Source organism: Mchenga conophoros, linkage group LG22 (genome assembly GCF_057382185.1).
Source record: "Mchenga conophoros isolate Kocher_MC1m ecotype Shallow Benthic linkage group LG22, M_conophoros_male_GT1.1, whole genome shotgun sequence".
In the NCBI taxonomy this organism is placed as follows: domain Eukaryota; kingdom Metazoa; phylum Chordata; class Actinopteri; order Cichliformes; family Cichlidae; genus Mchenga; species Mchenga conophoros.
Window position 1 is genome coordinate 16642394 of NC_140546.1, and position 14494 is coordinate 16656887.

The 14494-nt window shown below is 41.5% G+C and overlaps 2 non-coding genes across 2 annotated transcripts; both read right to left on the minus strand.

Moving 5' to 3' along the window:
• Positions 1–686: 686 nt before the first annotated feature.
• On the minus strand, positions 687–758 carry trnah-gug (transfer RNA histidin (anticodon GUG)). Its single transcript has one exon. It is a non-coding gene; the product is annotated as a tRNA-His (tRNA).
• An 828-nt stretch (positions 759–1586) lies between these two features.
• On the minus strand, positions 1587–1658 carry trnah-gug (transfer RNA histidin (anticodon GUG)). Its single transcript has one exon. It is a non-coding gene; the product is annotated as a tRNA-His (tRNA).
• Positions 1659–14494: the final 12836 nt, after the last annotated feature.

Below are 14494 nucleotides of genomic sequence, written 5' to 3' on the forward strand. Positions count from 1 at the left end.
TTTGGATGTCTTTGTTTTACATTGCAGAATTTACCACCTAGTCGGAATTCCTTATTGATGAACATCCATCTCATTTCTTTTTTTCATAACCAAGATGCAAAGAAATGTGGCATTGACAAAATACTCCTGCTGATGATGTTAAGGATGTTAGAGAACAGTGGTGTGAAATTATCATTTACTGAACAACATTTCTATGATACAGTGGCACAAGTAACTGGTGATAATTTAAGTTTTTCACTCAGTTCTTGACTATGTTGAATCATTCTCTGCAAACTATTACTGTAGAATGTGTTTTAAAAGCATCTGCTTCGAGGGCCACAGTTACACTAACTGATGTGCATTTTAACACAAGTAGTGTTCATGTAGAGTACATAGTCCACTGAAATTAGTTAAATATTTATCCCTAGCTGTGTACTTTTTTGTGAAATTGGCTCAAGGGTATCACTGTCTCAGTGTCGACCTTTTATTCTTTTAAGTTGTCTAGTAATGTGTTTTAAAGGTCTCTTAACACCAAGTTGGTGTATTTTTTCCCCCAAATCTTCTAGTATTAATATTTCACACGTATTATTGATGTACTAACGTTAACGCCCATTAAAGTTTTAACACAACTAAAAAACTTTCGCACAGACAATAAAGCAGGAGTAATAGCGGACGCAACTAAAACAGACATTGGAGACTTTAGGAATTGCCGTGACCCGGATTCGAACCGGGGTTGCTGCGGCCACAACGCAGAGTACTAACCACTATACGATCACGGCTTGCCACTGTCCGAGGTACTTTCGGGAACCTTATCATCCACTCACAATGCAATCAATACATGGGTTTCAACACATAAACTAATAAGAATCTTTCAATCTTTCATTAATGCTCACGGATGTTAACGTGCATCAATAATTAAAGTTACAAGAAAAAAATGATGCCGTTGTGTCTGCATCAGTCTGCTCGTCCTTTCCAATGAACGTAACATTTCCATAATAATAAAATCAACTGAACCAAAACTTGCTTTCATAAAACCTCTTTCTCTCGTTTAGCTCCTTATATAGCGCTAAACACTATCAACTATTTGAGTGTCCATATAGTGTTTCTACATCTACAAGAATAAGCGAGAAAATGTAAGTTAAAGTCTAAATCTCGCACTATTTTTTTTAATCTAGAGAAAAGGCAAATCTAGATTTTTTTTGATACTGCGCAAGCCTTTATATAGTCTATATAGGCACTGCAGAGAGGTCATTCCTGTTTTACTTCTTTAAAGTCCTTTCCACTGCCTGGGGCGCATGCGTAGTTGGTGCATTTCGGTATAAAATCTCTTACATCAGGTTCTAGTGAGATTCTTGCCCTCACTGCCTGCCTGCTGATGAAATTTACATCTCTCGAACCCAAGCAGAACCGAGCGGGTATAAAAAAAGCATTCACAATTAAGAAATGCTACTGTCAGCAAAGATCGCCCTTTTGCACTGCTCACGGGTGCATTTCGAACATTTGGATGACATTTTTTATTGTGCTCTGCAGTAGTAGAAAGTATACAAACATCCCCTGCTTTCAGCAGTGCGCACTCTTTATCTTTTCTTGGGAAATGAGAGAAAAACTGCCGTGACCCGGATTCGAACCGGGGTTGCTGCGGCCACAACGCAGAGTACTAACCACTATACGATCACGGCTTATTTGGCTGTCACGGAGAAAAAACACGGCATGACATATTTGTCCTCCAAATAAGACTTTAAAAAACACAAATTAATTCTGCACCTGTATTACTTTTTGTGTGCAGTCTTTGACCTGATGCTTCATGTCCACCCTGTCAGAGGACGTGTCCAGTGGGGAAATGGCTTCAAATTGACATAATCTTCAGCATCTCTCAGTTGCTGGCATTGTTTTGTGTGAGCCTCTTGCTGTTAAGAGAAGATATGAATTTCCTTTTCCATAGAGAGTCTGCAGTGACTGGGCTGTACTCATTCTCTCGCTTCCATTGTTACCATTCTACAAAAAAAGATCGGGTTTATCAAAGTTGCTTGAATTGCATATGAAATTACTTCTTGTCCTCCTCCTCATCCACTGCATCTTACCAGCACTCTTCCTCCTGTGCCACTCGGATTGTTTTCATCCGTTTGGAAATTGAACTTCAACTCAGCTGTGTTGCCTTTGCACTCTGAGCAGGCTTCTTTTGGTTTCAAGACCTCAAAAGAACAACTGTGGGCAATTTCGCATCTTTGTGTAAAAGCAATAGAATTTATTTTACAGCTTGTGTTGGTGAAACTGACATCTATGCATGCGGAGCGTGGTAATATTTCTGACAATGAAGGGACTGATTTAAACAACAGAGCTAGGACACAAAGAATTTATTTAGCTTTAGTCAAATATCCCTGCCACTACTTTGCCTCATCTCGGCAAACAATGTAGGGACACGCACCATACATTTTTCCTCACAGTTGTTGCCCACCTGGATCCCAAGCATCCCTGACCCAACTGGCCCAATTAAAACAGATATAAAACTGAGCTAGGGCCTGTTTATTGTAAGACTGTCTTCTCATTATCATGCAGAACTAACTGATTAACTCCCTAAACGCTAGGAAATCTTTTCCTGGATTTCTGTTCATTAAAACAGAGTTCATGCACCATTTACTTTAATTACATTTTCCACATGTGAGAATTTCACAGAGGTTGTGTGCTAAACAGTCAGAGCGAGAATGGTACCCTTGTCAGTGCAGGCTCATGGAGGGTTGCCTGAGGGTGAAACAATTCGAAAGCTAGCACCAATTTATCTTACATAACCTCAGGCAGGCAAAATACAAAAGCGATAAGTGATTTTATTTTTTCCTTCATGCCTTCGGTGTACCTCGGAAATAGTCTTAGTGCTCTGATGTAGCCATTTGTTTTTTGCCTTTTCTTTGACCAATTCTACAAAGGCCGCTGTGACATCTACCCTGTTTGTCTCTAAATGAGTTCATGATCCCTACACTGTAATAATAAATGGGGTCAGGCTCCCTTATGATCAAGCTCTCCTGAATGTAACTTCATAAAATCGGGGTCTTATGAAGTCCTTGGCCCTCTTGGAAATTTCCTTCATCGCATGCACTACAGTCTCAGTCCTTGGCCCTTTGCAGTTAGCCTGAAGTATCTGCTGTGTAAATAGAGGATTACAATTTGTCTGAGAGGCCCTCTAACCTCATCAGGATATTGTATGTGGAATATATGAATTCTGGAAGTGCTCTGTGGGCAAATTTCCCAGCTGAACATCACTTCATAAATCTTCAGCTGGATATAATTAGACTTCCTGTATCCAGTGTGACCCTCACCTCATCTGCGGTGCATCTCTCCTCAGCTGAACTCTCTGTACACCAATGACTGCGCCTCTTGCTTGCGGCCTGCCACTTGGGTTACATTTGAAGTTATAAAAGATGACGTGTTAGATCACAGACTCCGTTGCACAAGACTTTGGTTGAATTAGTAGCAGGTATTGTTACTAGTTCAACCCTTTACTAGAAGCTCTCCCCTTAATGATCTGTGCACTTGGTGAATTGCTAAGTTTGAGTTTAGTGGCCAGGAATTAGACCCCAAAGATCTGTTACTTTCATGTTGTTTGGACGGGCTGTTAGACCCAATAAAAACGTGTAATGCTTCTCCACAAGATTTGACATTCACTGTGACATGAACAGTCTAAAAAATCAATGCCCACAATTTAGTCCTTCTGCAAATTAAGTATTTATTTAAGCATTTAATCTCAAAGCTTGTTGCAATGGATTGTCCCAGAATTGAACTGAGACTGAGGTCAAAACTCTACCTCAGTCTGATACAACAGTAAAATGTTGCATCAGTGCACCTTTATTAATAATCTAACTGATAATACTTTAATCTACTTTTCTTAACTCCCTATCTGCATCACGGCATTCCTGGAGCATATACCCATCATAAAGACAGGTTGCCACCTCATTGCGAGGCACTCAAAATAATATTTCACTTTTATTTAATTTTTCTCTTTAATACAAGTCTTCTACTTGACAGAGTATTATTGCAGTCTTAGAGAAAATATAAAATAAAGTATCTAAATGCTTACACCTGTGATGGAATCTAATATTTGGTGTTTCATCATTTAGTTTTATTTTGGGGACTCACTATTTTATTTTCTGACTGGTGCTCTGTAAAAAAGCGTGCTTGAACAGAAGTGATCTGTTTTACAACAAGTTTCCCAGAGTAATGAAATACTTAGTGTGTGTTTCTGAGCCTCTGGGTGGAACAGTATGTCAGGCGCCATTTAAAATATATGACCGCGAGGGCAGAACTTTTCCCCTGATGCATTCCACACCCATTTACTTGTCAGATGTGATTAAAAGGCTTCAGCCTATCCCCTACCAGTGATCTACTTGTTCTCTTCCCTCAGGAAGTCTGAGTTACATTATCTAAATTGCTAAATTTCTTGTCCGCTGTAAGTCAGAGAGCAGGCAGTGGCAGGTTCTTCTTACTGTTCCTGCGCCTCACTTTGAGACTAACGGTCACACAGACTTTTTGCTCTCAGGGCCTCCAAACTGTGAAGTACTCCATCTGGAAGTTTTAAACCCACAGGCTTCAAGGCTTTTAAATCACTTTTCCTCTAAGTTTCGTTCATGAATATAAAGCCTTGTGTTAATTCCACACGTTGCCTCAGCACTTGTGTGTAATTCGTTTTCCTGAATACAGCGATTGTGCACTTTGTTCATTACTTTATATTGTTTATTCCATTATAGCAACAGGCAAAAGCGTTTAAAGTCAGACCATTTAAATAGTATCAAAACTCCACATTCTGAGTATCTGACAAATGGACAAATGGGTGGACAATTTATTTAAAAAATGCACTGTAACATTATTTTTAAGGTAAGAACCTAATTTTTGTACGATTTTCAGATTTACTTTGAACATTGTCATACATGTTTGTAACGACCTCAGTGGCAGTAGTTTCATATTCCACCACTCAGTGGCGCAACTGCATCACATACAAAAATAAATAAATAAAAAAAAAATAGAAGGATTCAGTTGTGTCATTAACCATTCTGAATCCCCCCTCTTTCTCGGTTTCTTTCCGTACGTATGTCTGTCTCTCTGTCCTTCCTCGATACTCTGCTATGATCCATAATCACCACTCCATGTGTCTCCATCAGCATCCATCATTCTTTATGGAGTTTCGCAGTCGGGGCTCAGAGCAGTAGAAATCTAAAGAGAGAAAAAGACAGCCTTCCAGTCAGGGGCAGAGAGAAGGTTACTCAGCAGTCTATTTCCAAGTGACCTCCCAGATAGAAAGAATGTGTCCCTGTCCACACGTTTTCAATTGCCAGGCATGGGGGATATTAACGAGATCCCTTTTGCTCTCCAGTCAGGAGAGCTTCTCTCCCACCCCCACCCCTGCCCAGACCGACTCCCTGGTATTTGAGTAAACTGACTTTTAACAAATGCAAAACTCCAGAAAGAGAGCAAATTTCCTTTCTTTTCTTGAGCCAAGCATTTGCAAAACATTTGGTCATTTCAACACAAAAGAGGAACTTCGCGTTGTCTCCAAATACATGAAGAGGCAGGTGTGTACCGACTCTGAGAGCAGCAATCTAGGTGCTTCAGAGACAAGTGGGATTCAGCATCGCTCTGCTTTAAGCATACCTGTATGTGTCACGGCGCAACAAAGACTTTATATGCAGCGCAACACTGCACAAGCAAAAGAAGGTATGCATTGATAATATCACTGCTGTCTAACATGATGACAGAGATAGCCTTGTTGTATTGTGCAAAGCATGTTAGGAAGTGTAGCTGCATTTGAATGCATGTCCTGTTCTAAAGGATTCAGAGTACCGCTAAGAGGAAAGCTCAGAAACTGATGCATTTTTATTTAATCTGTGATCTAAGAAATTGAATGTATTGGATTTCTGGACTCTTCTCTCTTATTGTGATGATTTTATGCCATTCTGACATAGGTGTCCATGACTTATGGTGTATATTTGTTTGCTATGGCTTCATTCAGACATGATAGGACTCTCAAGTATGTGCCGTGTCATAGCTGCAGAATCTTCTCATACAGCCTGCATTATTGACACATAATAACAACAACCTCTGTTCATGTTGAAACCTCAAATAATAGCCTCAAAGAAATCCCCAATAAACAGCTTTGAAAGGAGAAGTTAATTATAGAGTATTTCTTGAAAAATGCACTCTTCTCAACATGTCCACATTGTTGAAAGTTGAACTTTGAGAAGATTGATGTATTCTTGCTGCTTATTAGCCCAGAACTGCATCATCCTGTGCACGATTTGGGGAGGTGAACAGAGCACTTCCTACAAGACACAGTGGGTCTTGCCGAGTGCGCAGGTGCATTAACGTATCTCCCTGTGATACGTACATTGTAAGAGATAAGGTTGAAAATCATTGGAGTGCTCCTTTAGGCAAGACAGCGAGCATCAGTCAAGCTGTTCAGTGCCAAACACTGGTGGCTGTGGTTGTAGGCCGTTGAGCTGCAGCTCTCGGCTGTGAGCGAGCGTGGCCATGTGAGGTTTTTTTTTTGATGCAGTGGTGTTGCTGAAAATGAGCGAGTATGCTCACTCAACCTTTTCTGGGTCAATAACACTAAAAAAGCCACCAGTCTCCCTTCTCTCGTCTCAATCAAAGCTATTGCGTTAGTAATTTAGAGCGGGCGTAAAAGGAAAATAACTTGCCTCATTTAAATGCTAATTTGTCTTCAGCTGAAGATTCTGCACAACGGCTACAGGTTGGCAGAATATGGGAAATATTGTGCGAGTGCTCATAGATCAGACACAAAGACAGTTTTCCAACCGCGTTCCCCCCATTAAAATCTTTTATTTCTTCATGCATCTTTTGTGGCTCAGCAGCGCTGCATAAATACACATGAACCAGTGATCCGCACTGCTGCAGTGACTGAAAATCATTAACGATGCTTCTGTTCTCAATCACATTCTCTCTGCCAGTGGTGACAGTCTTCTTGAAATAGTGACCCACCCCTCCCCCTCGCTACTGCTGGTGGGCAGCACTGTAACAAATCATACATGCTTTAACATAAACTCTGGGAAGCGGAAAACTTTGAGTATACTTCAGATTGTGTCTGGCCATGTGAGGGGTTTGACAGCCTGTGTTTGGTGCTCACATCCTATAAACCAGATGTGTCAAACATAAGGCCCCAGGGCCCAGAATCGTCCTGGTGAAAACTCCAATCTGTCTCACTGGATGGCTTTGGAAAATGTGAAGGAGGATATAAATTTTGGACTTTTAACTATATTTTCTTGAGATTTATAGCTTTTCCTGCTAATAAAGATCCCCCTCATGGTCATTCACAATGCACCAAAGAATTAAATGATAGATTTCTGTAATTTTACATGTTTTCTTCTTACAATTTAAGCCTAAGGACTCATGTTGACAAATTTCATTCATTTACTACAGCTGTATTTCTTTATTGTGCAGAAAAACCTAGACAAACTGTTGAAATTGTGCTTTGTTGGCTTATATTAAGATATCTCATATAGTAAAAATGTAGTTAAACTTCAGTTTTACTGGTCTGTACATATAAGATCAAGATGGGCTGTATGTGACCTGCGATGTAAAATGAGTTGACATCACTGCTATATACATTTGACCCTCTATGACCCCCCAACATCCAACATGAAATTGAAGTTGTGTGCCTCCTGTGTATAATACTTTCAGGGTTTCTGCCAGGTCGAAATTTACCTCCATGGCCATAAACATAAAAAAAAAAAAATATTTTTTTGCTTAGAAAAGCATCTATGAAAAAAGAAAAACATAAACACAGGGAAATCCTATGACTTAACACTATTTGTCCTCACTTATTCAGCTGTTATCCATCCTCAGATGTTTACCAATTACAGTAGGCTTAATTGTTCACTGCTCCACCTCTCTCTACACACCAGCAGTTGTGTGTGTATTGCGCCCACACAATGTGCTTACACACGGCCCACATACCGCAATGAATGACGGCCCTTTGGTGGGCCAGACCTGGTTTGCCAGTGGTGGCCCACACATGGGCCAGCACAAGGCCAGTTTCAGACACCCTGGTCGTCCTGTGCTGGCCCATGTGTGGATTACCTCTGGCAAACCTGATCTGGGCCACCAAAGGGCTGTTATTCATTGCGGTATGTGGGCCATCTGTAGGTGGTGTGCCAGTTCTGGGCCAGTTGTAGACACTCTGCTGGCCCAGAACAGTTTCAGCTCTGGCCCCAGATGTCAGCATAATGTGTACCTTAATCAAGCCATGCAATAACAACATGTTCCGGAACATGCAAAACAGTGCAAAAGTAACATGCCCGAAACTCTGTTCAGACAGTGAATGGACTGATTTTTATATAGCGCTTTTCTACTCTCCCAGATTACTCAAAGTGCCGACTTGATACCAGATCCTGGCCAGACCTGCTTGCTATGTGGGCACTAACACACACAAAGACACAGTTACTTTACCAACTGACCCCTGAGCTCCTAAGTGTCCCTCAAACCTCATTCAGGGATCCACTCCTCTACTTCAATGTCACTCCCTGAAAGCTCACTGTCCTCACTTTCTGAGGACAGAAAGTGCACATTCCCTTGGTTTCCTTGCATAAAAGGTTTTTACATCCATGTCCTGTAATTATGAGTAGATTGTAAAGTAAAAAACATTGACTATGATCATATAAATGCACACAAACACATCTCTACACACATATGCAAATGCATTATATTGCCTGAAAAAAATTGGGCTAACTGCGCAGTGTTGCCTTGAGGCAACGAATGAAGATTAACAGTTTTACTGTATAAATAAATTTAAAAAAGTAGAACAAACAATCAAATATGCTTCTTAACATATTCATGCACATAAAAGTATTTTTTTAATATACAGTTATTTCACTATAAACATGTAAAATAGTGATCTTTATCTTGCCTCCTAATGGAGATGTCTCTCATGTAGTGCAGCTTGCAGAAACGGGTCCTGCCCCCCCCCCCCCCCCCCCCAAATGAAAGTCACACCACCTTCAACTCATCATTTTATTGGAAAGAGATGTGCCTGGTAGCATTATTTGAAAAAAAAAAAGTTTCTTTTTTTAAAGGGCCAGTGTAAGGCATGAAAATGTGGTTTGTTGCCTCAGGACATCACTGCTATATACATTTGACCCTCTATGACCCCCCAACATCCAACATGAAATTGAAGTTTGTGCCTCCTCTGTATGATACTTTCAGGGTTTCTGCCAGGCCGAAATTTACCTCCATGGCCATAAACATAAAAAATATATATTATTTTTTTGCTTAGAAAAAAGAAAAACATAAACACAGGGAAATCCTATGACTTTGTCCTCACTTATTCAGCTGTTATCCATCCTCAGATGTTTACCAATTACAGTAGGCTTAATCGTTCACTGCTCCACCTCTCTCTACACACCAGCAGCTGCGTCTGTAAAGTATAAATCAGCTCCGTTCTTCTAAGTTTGCCACTCTGTACATGGTATTGCTGGTGGATGGTGATACATTAACACCCTCAGCAGCACTTTTTGGCAAAAGCCCAGATTTACATTGGCTGTGATTTCAACTGGTGCCTTAAAACCACAGGTTGTAGCAGTTTGAAAAAAAAAAAAGTAAATTAAGCCCGCAACTGCTTTTGGGAGAACATTGATCCACTTAGCTGCACAGTGACCTGTTCAAATGCCCAGACGAATAAAGCACTCCTCTTACTCATTCATAGAAACTGTCTATTTATATTCACACCATCCAGTCCCTATAAAAATGGAGTGAATACCTTTATTCTTTGCACAAAAGTCATTTTTAGCTGGTGCCAGTCTCCCTTGTCACAAATTTGATTTGTAAGCTCATCTTCATGTACAAATGGAAGATTTCTGGATTGCCTTTTTTACTCTTTGCAGACCTGAACTTTGAGAATACCCGGGGGTGTTTTGTGGTCAGGTCTTAAGGCATCTGGGATGAGAGTCAGCACCTTTAAGCTTGAGGAACCTCTCCTAGTGCGTCTGAAATGGTAGATTGCTCCCTGCAGTTTAAGAGTGAGCTGCTGCCCCAGGTAAACAAGTTTTAGTATCTTGGGGTCTTGTTCATAGGTGACGGTAAAACGAAGCACGAGATGGACAGGCAGATTGGCACCGTGTAAGCAGTGATGCGGACGTTGTACCAAACCGTGACGGCGAAGCAGGAGCTGAGCTGGAAGGGAAAGCTTTCAATTTACCACTCGATCTCCGTTCCAGCCCTCAGCTATGCCCGTGTACTTTGGGCAGTGACTGAAAAAATAAGACTGTCAGTTGAGGTGGCTCAGTCATCTGATCGGGATGTCTCCTGGGCACTGTGCATTTGAGGTGTTTTTTTTTGGCCCATGCAACCGGCAGGAGACCTCAAGCTTGACCCGGAACACGCGGGAGAGATTATGTATCTCATCTGGCCTTTGATTGCTTCCCGATCCCCCAGGAAGAGCAAGAAAACCTTGCTGTGGACAGAGATATCAGAGCTACCTCACCACTGCAACTTGACCTCAAAAAGTGATAGAAATGGATACTTTAGAACCCCCCCCCCCCACACACACACACACACAAACAACAAAGACAGATAATTCCGCTCTTTAAATACTACCTTCTTTTTTGTTTGATTTTCTCCTGATTTCAGTCATTTCTTTTTATCCCATCCTTCTCTTTCTGGACCAGTTTCCTCAGTTTCCATTGCTTCTCTCTTTTGCTACTGTATTGTGTCCCAGTAACCAAGCAACACACAGATGCTCTTCGAAAATTTCTCTTTTGTTCTCTAACCCTGCCACTCACCCACAGTCCCCCATACTTTTTCTCTTTAATTTCTGCCATCTCTGCCTCTTTGCCCCGCTCCCTCGCCGTCTATCTGAATCTTTAACCTCTTTCAATCTGTCTCTCTGTATCACCCTTTATCTCTGTCACTCCCAGTCTCTCCCGCTCCATTCTTCTCATTCTTTTTGTCGGTCTGCAGCCACCTCTTTGTGATTGAGTGACTTGAAAAGTTAGTTGGATGCCCTTCTACTGTCCTCCAAGGTTAATCACACACACACACACACACACACACACACACACACACACACACACACACACACACACACACACACACACGCACTGACCTCTATATGATTTCTTTGGCTCTTTGAGGCAATGAAATGATGTATACATGCTTGCCATGCTCGGCTTAATATATGGTGAACATCTACTTTCACACAATTGCCTTTTGTGTGCGGGAGTGCTGGTCTGTGTTTGCATGTTTGCATGAGTTTGTGGTGTGTGTGTGTGTGTGTGTGTGTGTGTGTGTGTACACAAGGGTGTGTGTGTGTGTGCCTGCTCAATTAGATTGTAGACCGTATGAATTTCCATTACGCAGAGTTGACAAGGAAATGGCCTAGTTTTTAATTGGTGGGGATTCGCATGCGACACAAGGTCATTGGCTGATAATATGTCAATTAACTGTCACACAGCTGAGAGAACAAGCGAGCGAGCGAGAGAGAGAGAGGGTGAAAGAGAGAGAGAGAGAGAGAGAGAGAGAGAGAGAGAGGACCAGTGAAGAGATGGACATAGCCTCATTTGACTTGTCAGCTTTCTATCCCAGTAGTGATCCAAGCAGATAAACTACACACACACACACACACACACACACACACACACACACACACACACACACACACACACACACACACACGGAGCAAAGTCACCTTCAGGCGCAACAGCAGGAGCTCTTCAGAGCCTCAGTCAACTGTCTTTCTAACACTCTTCTTCTATTTTGTCAACAAGTTGTCCCAGGTTAAGAAGAGTGTTTTATATTCTCTGGAAGTGCAGAGAGAGATATGGCTGTTAAGTTTTATAAATATATTTTAAACTAATCAATTCACTTGACATGAGATTAATATATGCAAGCCTTGATCCAGTACTTTTGGTTTCTGTCTTAAACATGTATATGCAGTCAAAACCTAGTGGTGATGACTGAAACTGTTTTCATGGGACCATTTACATGTCATGACTCAGTAGCTTGTAGAATCACCTTTAGCAGCAGTAACTTGAAGTAATCATTATCAAGCATTGTTGCTTCACTGTTGCATCACAATTTTGGTTCACCCTTCTTTGCAATTAAGGCTAGTGCAGCACCTTGATTCTTTTCTTTTTCAGCCATTCTGCAGTAGATCTGTTGCTGTGTTTGGGATCATTGTCCTGTTGCATGACCTAAATTGTGCCAAGCTTTATCTGTCAGACAGATGGCCTTACATTTGACTCTAGAGGAGTAAATGGTCAATTCAATGATTGCAAGGTGCTCAGGTCCCGTGACTGCAAAACAAGCCCAAACCATCACCTCCTACCTCCACCACTGTGGTTGGCAGTTGGTGTGAGGGGTTTGTGTGCATATGCTGTGTGGTTTTCCCCAAATGTAATTGTGTAATAAGGATGTACTTTTTACATGACTGTATACACAAGAATGTAGACCAAGTAAGATAAGAGAGAGATAAGATAAACCTTTATTAGTCCCATACGTGGGAAATTTGTTTGGCCACGGCAGAAAGTGGACAGTACAAAGTTAAAAGCAGCAAAAATTAAGAAAAAACAATAGAATAGAATAAGATAAAACAGAATAACATACTTTACACAATAGAATAAAATACTATGTTACATCAGAATTGCACTTGGTAATATTGCACATCACGGAGACTAGGCGAAGGCTACCATGGTGTATTAGTTGTGCGCGTGTGTGTCTTTTCGCACGTGTGTGGTCATCTGCAAAGTCTTTGTTGCGGAGTCTGACAGCAGTTGGAAGGAAAGACCTCCGAAATCTCTCTGTCCCACGACGTGGGCGCCACAGCATGCCACTGAAGGAGCTGCTCAGTCTCCTGCATGGGGTGGGAAATGTTGTCCAACAGGGATGACAGCTTAGCCACCATTCTCCTGTCACTCACCACCTCCACTGGGTCCACAGGGCATCCTAGAACAGCACTGGCCCTCCGGATCAGCCTGTTCAGTCTCTTCCTTTCCCCAGGAGAGATGCTGCTGTCCCAGCAGACCACACCGTAAAACAGCAGTCCCCAACCTTTTTTGCACCACGGAGCGGTTTATGCCCGACAATATTTTCACGGACCGGCCTTTAAGGTGTCGCGGATAAATACAACAAAATAAAACTAGTACCGGTACCGAAAAAAAGATTTATTCATAACACATGTGAAAAGACCCAGGAAAACCGAGTTAACGATCAAAACTATAACAAAATAACGCTGAAAACCGATAAAAACCCTGAAAACCATACATTTCACACCTGAGCCTCTACTCTCGCGGCCCGGTACCAAACGACTCACGGACCGGTACCGGTCCGAGGCCCGAGGGTTGGGGACCGCTGCCGTAAAAGATGGCTGAGGCCACCACAGAGTCATAGAAGGTTTTCAGGAGTGGGCCCTTCAGTCCCAAAGACCTGAGCCTCTGCAGCAGGTACAGCCTGCTCTGCCCTCTTCTGTAGAGAGCATTTGAATTGTGAGTCCAGTGCAGTTTATTGTTCAGATGAACACCAAGGTACCTGTAGCTATCTACCTAAATGTCCATGCCTTGGATGTTTAGTGGTTGCAGTGGAGGATGTCTGTGCCTGCGGAAGTCTACCACTAGCTCCTTGGTTTTACTAGTGTTGATCTGGAGGTAGTTCTGCTGGCACTAGTCCACAAAGTCTCGGGTTAGTTCTCTGTACTCCTTGTCGTTCCCATCAGTGATTTGGCCGACTACTGCAGTGTCATCAGAGAAACTATGATTGTATTTGGTATCTCTATTATTACAGAAAACAGTAAATTGCATGCTCATTTTTCTATTGTGCATCTTCAGATGAAATTTGAACATCCATCATTGTTACTGCAATATGTTTCCTAAACCATGTTGATTATGTTTAAGCTTTTGAATATTTAAATCTCATTATTAGACATACCTAATATGTAGATTTAAGTAGTGTTGTCTACATAAACGCAGAAATATCATGGCTGTTTATGCTAAAAACATGGTTACAAAAAAGTATTATTTTAACTGCAAGTTAAAAATCAAGCACAGCAGCCCCACTCACCTTCTCATCAAACCCTCTGTTTGTGAGAGTCACCCAATCAGAAAAGAGAGCATGCTTTCAGTGGAAGAGAAACAATTTTTTTTTGTTGCTTTGTGCAGTGGATGTAGAGAGGGGTATAAAGAAATTAGGAATTATTTTGAAATGTGACTCATGCAAAGCTAACCTTGTGGAGTCCAAGAATACATAAGTATGGTTTTGGAAGTGAGCATAATATGTTTCCTTTAAGATGTGCGAGTTCTTTCTAGTTCCTAATGGAGCTGATATGATGAGCACCTTGGCTCATCTCTATAATAAGCATAAAAGGTCTCCTTTAATGTAGAGCGAGGGCATGAAACAGTATATGGCAGCGAAGCATCAATGGTGCACCTGTCAGAAATAAAAGAAAAAGAAACACAGGCAGGTTCCACAGAAAAGCTTTCCATCACACACGTCATCCTTTCTGTTCACTTTTACATCAAAAAGCAGC